Below are 11055 nucleotides of genomic sequence, written 5' to 3' on the forward strand. Positions count from 1 at the left end.
GTGACATTGGAAAACTCTCAATTAATCATCAGATATATGGATATGGAGAAAAACGATTTCAAGTGCTAAAATAGTATATTTTGTAACAAATTATCAAGATCATTTATTTCCAAGATTTTCAAGTGTTTATAGAGCCGCTCAATCTATACGATATTTGGAGCTTCAAAATTTATAATTAGGGGCTTTGAGGTCATAACATGGAGTTTTTAGCTTTAGAATTGCATCTTCCACTAATGTTTTTAATTGCGTCTTACTTTGATTATTTAGGGTTCACACCTTACATAAGTCGTACTCTATAATGGCTTCACTAAATTTTCTCTATCTCATTCAATATTGATTGAAATCTGTATTTTCCATCTTTTATTATATGAATGTTTCTCTTTCATTTATTGAACACCTTATCTTTTATTATATGAATGTTACTCTAAGCACATAGCTTTCGTGATAAGCTACTCATGCAAACCATGATGCCCTAGGTATACTGGCTTTTCTCATGTAGTTTAAGTATTTGGTTTGTTGACCCCATGCTCTCTAACCAGCTCTGTCGATAGGAGAGTTTTATATTATTAGCTTCTAAGCCTACAATCTCCTCCTACTTGTAGGAAGAAGAAGCCATGGTATAGTTCCATCCCACAATTGATAGATGGTTAAAGATCTTTTATGGGTCTTTTATGACTTCTTCCCTATGCAATTCATACAAGAAGCTTTAATTAAGCGATAAATATAATTAACAATCATGTTTAGAGTCACTCCTTATGTTCCATTACGTATTTCGCTTAGTAAGAGTGTTTCTTTGTCTGCTTTTCATGCCTAATACTTACTCCCAACTATTCTAAAATTTTCATTTGGAACTTTGGTAAATAGATTTTCTTCCCATTGATTATGACCACATGGATTTTCTTTTGCTAGACAATTCCCATAAAAGTTCAGCTAATAAGTGCATGTGAATGTCATTTTCTCTTTCAATACCAAGTCCACATCCACCGTTTGGTTTGTTGTTGGGCATTAACCACATGAGAAGTTCCTTTGTAATCTCTCTAGTGTGTTGATCATGGTCGATGGTACCCTAAAGATGGAGTACTGATAGTTTGGGATTGAGTTAAGACATGAGGTAAGCAAGGTAAGTCTCTCCTGGAATGAAGGTGCTTCATGAATTCATCCCATTAGTTTGGATATAGTGATATTAGTGATTGTTTAATAAAGTTTAGTAGTAATTCTACCAATAAACAATGGTAACCTTAAATTTGTAGAGGATAGATCCGAATACAAAGTTTTCAAAGGTGGAATAATTAAAAAAAAAGATTGTTCATGTTTGTGGAGTTTTCCTCAAGGCTGGTGCATGAATGGATGTAGTAAAGGGTGTATATAAGGGATCGAAGTGATTGTGTTTTGCCCTATCTAGTAGGAGGTGGAAGTGGATAATTTTAACTTTAAGAATTCTAGGAGGTTGGAGTCTCACTTTAATATTTATATATATATATATATATTTAATATTCATTGTTACTTTTATGAATAGTGCTAAGCTCCTAATTACAACAGTAAGAAGAATGGATGAAATAAAGAGATAAAGCTCTCTACTTTCATAATTAACTGATCTTAGACTTAACGAAATACATACAACCATCAACTCCTACGGACCCTAAAACACTAGCTACCTAAGGATCCCAGCTTATCCATGCAAAACAGCTTCCATAAGTGAGGAATTGTCTAACCTCCTCCATTCAAACCGAACCACTGGCCATACCCTCAAATAATATAACCATCCCTTCATCAATAGCCTCAAGAGCCAAGGTTGGGATAAAACGCCGCAACAAGACTAGTGATGCCCATAAAAAAATCAATAAGAACCTAACAACAACATAGAAATGGAGATTGGGGCACACAATTAGCGGTTGGAATGTAGGGTTTTTAATGGGCAAGAAAGTAGTGGTAGAGTGGATAAACCAAAAAGAAAGGTGATCATAGAAGGGCTAAGAGTGAACCCAGAGGAAAACCAAGGGGTAGTGAAAGATGAGACTAAATTCAGTCAACTCTCCAAAAAAATATGTAACAGGTCATGTATAAGGAGGTCTAAGCCCTAAAGCATCAATCGCCATGATAGGGTTCCTATAAAGAAACTATCTAACCATTCCCCATCTTAGGCATTAGCCTATTGTGGCATGATATACTAGACTTCCAATCCCTTAAGGGAACCTTGAGGACCAAGAAGCCCCTCAACAAGGTGGCAAACCCCCCAAGGAGCGTATCCCCATATTAGGCGTTAACCTAACATAGCAAGTTGAGAGTCGACAACTAGGGAAAAGGGCCAAAAGCATAGGAACTGGTCACAGACGAAAGCAGAGGGTGGAGATTGGAGAGCAATTCTGAAATTTTTGCCCTGAATAATGAATTTCTAGTGTTTTTCTTTTAGAACAAGGTAAAGATGGAAGTTGCAAGAACTGAGGGCCCTTGGGATAATAAGAAGTGTCTAGTTTTACAAGATTGGGATCCTAACGTTAAACCATCAAGGTAGATGGGACAACATGTGCCAGTATGGATCAAACTCCTAAAACTACCTATGGTGTTTTGGGAATCAGAAATCCTTTTTCTAATTTTATCACTAGTTAGGAAACCTTTATTCATGGATAGACCTACAAAGATGAAATCTAGACCAGAACTGAGAGTATGTGTTGTGTTGGATTTGAACACACTACGCTTGAACGAACTTAGTTACGAGATCAAAGGTCAAACACACAAACAACAAGTAATATATGAATTCATCCCCATTTCTTGCCCATCTTGTAAGAAAATGGGTCACACATCATATATATGCAAAACTACCTTGCCTCCTAAGGCCAAACCAGTTATTAATGGTCCCATAACATCATCATCTGGAGAAGAGGATTGGCGCGTAGCTAAGGGAAGAAAACAACTCATTTATAAAAAGAAAATAATGGATAATTCTAATGCCTTCCAAGTTTTAGAAAATTGTGTAGGGGATGACAAGGACGAGTCTCTGAATTGTGTTGCTACTGAAAAACTAGTAGCCGTGGATATTGTGCCTGAGAATGGTGTTCTGGATAATGAGGAACATGGGCATGATGAAGTGGAGTCTTTCGTACATCAACAAAGGGATGAATTTGTTATTTCAGATACACCAATGGTTACAGATACTTCTTTAATGGTTCATGCCGAAAAGGAAATTATTTCACTTTCGGACTGTGATGAGCAATCTACTGATGTAATAGTAGATGGTCTTTCGAGAGGCCATGATACACAAGATAATAAAAATGATGCTTTAAATCAATCAGGTGGTACTTAAAATGCCAATATGCCGCTTTTGACTAATGTCGAGCATCCTGTTGTGACTTATTTGACAATGACGAAGACTCCTTTAGATGAAATTTCTCCAAGCCATATAACACTGGTGGAAATAATGAACTTATTGCATTAGTCAGCTGGGGTTTCAATTTGGATAGCTTGCATCATGAACCACGAGACCAAACAAGTGAGCAAAGTTTGGCTCTTGGGGGTGGGATGGAAAAAGTTCACCCTCAATTTATCATTCAGCTGGGTGGATCTAAAATGTTGTCGAAGCGGGCTCAATTTTTTTTGAAAAGATACACCAGTTAGTGATGGCAAATCAGGTAAGCCTCCTAACTTTGTATCTATTTTCTTAATTCTTTTGTTTTATATGTCATGATCTCTTAGAATGTTCGTGGTCTTCGTGGCCCTAGTAGAAAGTTAGATATTGGTATTCTGGTGAACAATAATAATGTTGGTATTATTTTCCTATTGGAAACAAAACACCCACAATGTTGAGTGCTAATTAGGCAAGAAAATTGGGCTTCTATGATAATGTAGTTGCAAATGAGGTGGAGGGGAAATCTAGAATTATGGTGATGTGGAATCCATTGATATTTTCTATTCAAGTTGTCGATGTTAATAGATGATCACATTTCACACTAAACGTTTATGTAACAGAGTTTTTTTTAACAATAACTAGTGTTTATACTTACAATTCAATTGCTAAAAGAGCCTCGATGTGGGATTATATGAGGAACATAGGTGGTACTATTACGGATTCTTGGCTTGTTATGGGGGACTTTTAACACCATTTTGGACAACTTTGAGAAAGTTGGGGGGCAGAGACTATTTACCTCAAGATTTAGGGGATTTTGCTACTATTCTTATTGATTGTGCATTGACAAACCTTGACTCTACCAAGGATTGGTTTCTTGGTCAAATAGTTGGACTAGAGGCAAATGCATACAAGAGTTGCTTGATCGAGCGCTGACCAATATGGAGTGGGCCTTCTGTTATCCAGAGTATAAGGTAGAGTTATTGCCAAAAGGTAATTCTAATCATTCTTCTCTATTGTTTCTTTGTCTAATTTACCTCATGGCAGTCCAAAACCCTTCAAGTATTTTATCATATAGTAGAAGGCCCCAAGTTTCAGGGATATTGTCTTTAAGTCCTGGAATGGTAGGGTAGGGGTACTCCTATGTGTATGTTTGTTTTAAAATTGAAAAGATTAAGGAATGATTTACGTGATTGGAAGAAAACCTCTTTTAGATTCGTTAGTGTTCAAATTTCAAAAATCCATCAACAACTATCTATTCTTCATGATGACTTACGTCGGGATCCATCTAATGTGGAGCTTATGCTAAAGGAGAATGCCGCTATAAATGAGTTGCAGTCACTACTATCCCATGAAGAGAGTATTTGGAGTATTTGCGTGATGGCGATTCCAATACCAAAATTTTCCACCTGTCCACTATTATCGGGAGAAAGAGTGATCAGATAACTTTGCTTAAGGAGCAACAGGGGAACCCGATTGATTCATAATATATGGTCCAGCTTTTTTGAGGGCTTACTTGCACATGAGAATGATGTTGATGTTCATTTAGCGTACCGATTTCTTTCTCCTACATTTCTTAATCTGCAACAACAAGAAAAGCTTATTGCAGATGTCACCTTAGAAGAAATGAAAACATATCTCTGGGATATGAGAAGTGAGAATACCGCGGGTAGGATGTTTTTACTGAGATAAGATTTATTTTTAGTTTTTCAATATTTTTTAAAAAGATTTATTTTTAGTTTTTAAGATTTTTACAAAAGGGTTAAATTCCTGAAACAGATAAACTCGACATGCATTTGTCTTATCCCCAAAGTTAAGTCTCGTACTGTTATGGAGGACTTTTGTCATATTGGCCTTTGCAATGTTCTCTATAAAATTGTAAGTAAGATTATTTCCAATCGCTTGAGAGATGTACTAGATGATATTATTGATCTTAGACAAACAACATTTCTAAAGGGGAGATTGATCACTGACAATATTATTATGGCCAATAATCCAAATATGTACTTGCAACTAGATTTAAGCAGTGCATATGATCGGGTGTCTTGAAATTTTTTTCTTATCAGAATGTGAGCTTTGGGGTTTCTAGATATCTTTGTTTCCTGGATTTGTTACTTCTCCTTCCTTCTCAGATCTTCATCATGGATCCCCCATAGGTTATTTCAGAGGGAAGAGGGGTTTATGTCAGGGCGATCATCTGTCTCCTTATTTGTTTCTATTGGTTATGAACTTTCTTAGCAGACAACAGGGCTTCTCTATTAGGTTATGTATACTCCTAGTGACTTTTCCTTCTGGTTGTGATTTTGAAATATCTCTTTTTTTATACAAATGATGCAACAACTTTTTACAAAGTATCTTCTAAATCAACTTTTGTAATGAATTGCATCATTTCAGTTTTTAAAAAATCTACAGGCCAAAAACTTTATGTAACAAAAAGCAAGGTCTTCCTTTTTGGGGTATCACCAAGCTTAATTCTAAAGGAACTGGGGTTTGGCGAAGGATCACTTCCGATTCGTTATTTGGGTTTGCCTCTTTTTCATGGTAGTTTGAAACATCAATACTGCCATTCTCTAGTGGGTAAAATTATTGGCAAGATTGGAACATGGCAGGCAATCTCTTTATCCTATGTAGGTCGTCTTCAGTTATTGAAGTCTGCTCTCAGCTCTTAAGCTATTTTTTGGATTCCTTCTTTTCTTTTACCCAAGTGCACATGTCACACGGTAGAAAGGCTGTAGTGAAATTTTCTCTAGGCAGGCACTGCTAAAAAAAATGGGTTCATTTATTAAAGTGAAACAATGTATGTCAAACCACGAAAGATGGTGGATTGGGTATTCGTAATATCTCATAATTCAATATTGCATGCAAGATGAAACTAGCTTGGAGACTTGTTTCAATTCCTTCTTCCCTCATTTCATTTTTTTTTCAAGTATAGATACTTCAAGGGCTCGTCTATATGGGACCCACAAAAATAGAAATTGTTCATATGCATGGAAGGGGATTCAAATGAGATTATCTTATATCAGACACAATTTCAAATGGATTATTGGGAATGACCAAGCAGTGGAGTTTTAGGCGGATCCTTGGTTATTAAAAAAAACTATTTGGGAGTCTTATGGTGCTCAGGTTCATAAAGACCTTGGGGGTTTTGTTAAATCTAAGGCAGTTGATTATGTACAGGGCTTCCTTTAGACTTGGACACTTCCTTTTCCCACCTCTGGTCCTTACTTAGAATTTGGAAGGAGATTGAAGCATTTGTAATTCCATTATAGCTACGACGAGATTTTTTGGTATGGATTCATTCTTCTAATGGACTATTCTCTATTAAAGATGCGTGGAATTTTATTCGACACAGGGGTACCATTCAACAAATCTTTAAATCTTTGTGGTATTCGAACTGTCACTCAGGGCCAAATGGTTTTCTTGGCTGACTATTCATCATCAACTTCTTACTTTCTCCCTTTTACAACAAAGAGTGATCCCTACGGATCCAGTGTGTCCCTTTTGCCATTTTAATGATGATAGTATTTACCACCTTCTTTTCCATTGTGTCGTCTGACGGAGTATTTGGAGATCAATTGCATAGAGATTTTGTAAAAGAATTATTCAAGACACATCAATTGCAACCATGCTTAGGACCTGGACTGCCTTTAGATTCAAATCAGAAGGTCTACTGAATGTTTGTTTATCCATCTTCTTCACCACAATTTGAATGTTATGGGAGGAATGAAATCGTCGAGTTTTCCAGGGGAAGGCATCTAAACAGGAACACCAGCTCAAGAGAATTATCTCTCATGTAAGTGAGATGGAAGATACTAAAGCTTGGTCCTTCCACTTATCAGAGAGAGCAACTGTTGACAACCTCTAGATTACGTGGTGCCACCAAAAAATAAATACCACATACCAGTTACATGGTCTTTTCCTCATCCAAATCATTTCAAATTGAATATTGATAGGGCTTCATTTCAAAATCTTGGACTTGCAGGTGGTGGAGTCATTATTAGAAGTGATGTTGGCTCCTTCATTGCTGCTTTTAGCAATCCTTTGGGAATAACATCAAATAACTAAGTAGAGTTTCATGCCTTACAAGCAGGCATTGACCTGGCCATTCAGTTAAATTGTTTTCCCCTGCAAATTGAGAGTGATTCGTCATTATTGGTTGATGTAATCCGTAATCGATGCAAAGCTCCATGGGTACTCAATATTGTTGCTGCGAACTGTTGTTATAAGCTTTCAGGTCGTGCTTGGACCATAGCCCATACTTATCGAAAGGTCAATATGGTGGCCGATATTCTTGCTAAGAAAGCTACAACTTTCTCAGATGCCACTGTTTGGCGATCTAGACCGCCAGATTTTCTCTCTATTGCGTTACTTCATGAGGTGACACAACTGCCCTATTCTAGGGTTATAGACTTCTGAGTTGTACTTTATTTTCATTATTAATAAAAATCTGTAGGGGGTCTTCTCCTCCACTGACTTACTAAACAAAATATACTTGGAATAAAATGAGTCAGCTCGGACCCAAGGGGTTCCTATTCCTAAATGACCTGAATCAAGTAATTGCCTTGTGTTTTCCAGAACTGGGGGCTTCCCAAGTCTCATGGTGTTTATTTATTTTTTAAAGATTCACCGAGTGATCTCCAATGTATGGAATTGACGAACTGGGCCACGAAATGATGAAGAACTTGGTTAGGCATTTGATCTTCCTTTTTTCTCTTTAACACCCCCCTCCCCTCCCCTCCCCTCCCCCCCTTAAAACATTGGTATTAAAAAAATAAAATAAAACAATCAATATTAAAAGGGTGTGGTCTGTATAAGGCTGAGGCTCTGAACAATCAAAGTAAGGCGTACCTTCAAATAGTGTCCAAGGATGTTGTTTCAATACTAAAAATCTTTGTGAGGCCCTGAAAATTTATTTTCATATCTAATTATAAAACTTAATGCTTTAAAATTAGTGTAGATCAAATAGATCTATGAACACTTAAAAATCTTAAACAGTCCAAAAATGTATTACAATATGTATTATTTTCAATACTTGAAATCCAGTTTTCTCATGTCTATACATCTTGAGGTCGATATGATCAATTTGAGATTTTGGGGCATCGAAACAACCTTTTCTGGTGAAATTTTTGAGGAGCATTTTAATTTGATTGTTAAGGGCCTCGCACTTATATAACTATTTCCATATTAAAACAGGGGCACTCACTTTCTTCTATAAAGTTACATTGAATAAAAACTATGAATATTCGAAGGAAAACGTTTATATACGTTGAGGCCCTAAACAACCAATTTAAGGTACACTTCAAAATGTGACTAGAAGAGGATGTTTCGATGTTGAAAAACTCTCAAATTGTTCATCTCGACCTGGAGATGTATAGACATGAAAAAATGGATTTCAAATATGGGAAATAATGCATCTTGTAATGTATTATTTGGGTCGTCATTTTTTAGTATTTTAAAGTGTTTATAGATATGCTTGATTTACAGTATTTCTAAAGCTTTAAATTTTATAGTTAGAGACAATGGTTTAAAAAACGGATCGGTGACCCGGATCGGGCTTCCAAAAAACCGATCCGGATCGGCAAATCGGCGATCCGGATCGGGAATCGGGTGAATCGGTCAGAATAAAGCTTAAAAAAAATTCGAAAAAATTATTAAAATTCATTATAAATATTGTTTTTTAGGAATTCAATAAAAAATGAGGGTACTCCATTAAGAATTTTCATGTTTTTGAATGAATATGCGAATATTGATATGTTCTTTCCCTGCATGAACCGCCATTCAGCATTTAATTTACAGTATTTCGTGCTCATCCCTACACTGTTGCTGTTGGGACTCGATATGTGAATAATATGGCTGGGATAGGGTGGCCTCAGAATCATCATCTCTCTCATTTTTTCTTTGAATAATATGGATTAAAAAAAAAAAAAAAAATTTTCAAAAAAATCGATCATGGATTATAAAAAAAATCACAAATTTTCAAAAAATTCTATCATGGATTACAAAAAAAAATTCGATCATGGATTAAAAAAAAAAAATCACAAATTTTCAAAAAATTCAATCATGGATTACATAAAATTCGATCATGGATTACATAAAATTCGATCATGGATTACATAAAATTCGATCATGGATTATATAAAATTCGATGATGGATTACAGAAAAAAACAAACAAAAAAAACAAAAAATTCAATCGTGGATTACAAAAAAAGAAAAAAAAAGTTCGATCATGGATTACAAAAAATTCAATCATGGATTACAAAAAAGTCTATCATGGGTTACAAAAAAAGCAAAAAACAAAAAATTCAATCATGGATTACAAAAAAAAAAACAAACATTTCGATCATGGATTACAAAAAAAAAACAAACATTTCGATCATGGATTACAAAAAAAAAACAAACATTTCGATCATGGATTACAAAAAATTCTATCATGGGTTACAAAAAAAAAAAAAAAAACAAAAAAAGCGATCATGGATTACAAGAAAAGAAAACAAACATTTCGATCATGGATTACAAAAAATTCTATTATGGGTTACAAAAAACCAAAAAATTCGATCATGGATTACAAAAAAACAAAAACAATTCGATCATGGATTACAAAAAAATCGATCAAGTATTACAAAAAAATCTATCATGGATTACAAAAAAAAAAAAAAAAAAAAAAAAAAAAAAAAAAAAAAAAAAAAAAAAAAATCCGTACGGACTAGCCGATTCACTGTTCGGACTCGCCGATCCCGTACAGTGAATAGGCGAGTCACTGTGCGGAATCGTCTAGTTCTTTCTAGAACCGGACGATTTCCGATTTTTCAACCGATCCGGTCCCTTTTCGCGAATTCCGAGTCGAACCGGGCGAGTCCGGTTCGACTCGGCGTGTTTTAAAACGCTGGTTAGAGATGAAAATAAATTTTCAGGCTATCACAAAATTTTTTGCTACTAAAAAATCATCTTTTGATTAGGGCTTTGAATGGGTTGAATCGGCTCTAGGTCCACTGGGATCCAGAATCGGATTCGAAAAGTATACGTTGGATCTGGATCCAAAAAAATTATTTCATATATTATCTTATATCTATAAAATTTTAATATATATACAGAATTGGATTCGAAAAGTATACATTGAATCTGGATCCAGATCTGAAAGGTATATGGGATCTAGATCTGAATCCAAAAAAATTATTTCATAAATTATCTTATATCTATAAAATTTTAATATATATATATATATATATATATATATATATATATATATATATATATATATATATATATATATATATATATATATGCTATATAACATATATGTATGTATATAACATAATACATATTAATAACTTGGTCAGATCCAGATCAGATCCACCTGTACCCGGATTAGATCTAAATTACTATTCAGATTCAAACAATCTTTGAATCTAGATCCTATCCGTCAGATCCAAATCTTGGATCCATATTCGAATTGGAGAGGATCCAAAATTCAAGCGAGGAATGCTTTTGATACCATTTAGAATAGTGACACACTTTCCAAATCGAGTAAATTCTCGGCCTACTTTTGAAACCATTTAGAGGAATGCCTTACTTTGATCCTTTAGAGCGTCAACCTTACACAAACCACACCCATATTTGAACGGTGGCACTCAATAACCTGTCTTTAACATTGGCTAAATAACATCCTGCAAGGCTTAATTACCTTGAAATGCAGATTGAAAATTGGATTAATTAG

Source organism: Amborella trichopoda, chromosome 13 (assembly GCF_054954075.1).
Source record: "Amborella trichopoda isolate Santa Cruz 75 chromosome 13, AtrichopodaSantaCruz75HAP2 v2.0, whole genome shotgun sequence".
In the NCBI taxonomy this organism is placed as follows: Eukaryota; Viridiplantae; Streptophyta; class Magnoliopsida; order Amborellales; family Amborellaceae; genus Amborella; species Amborella trichopoda.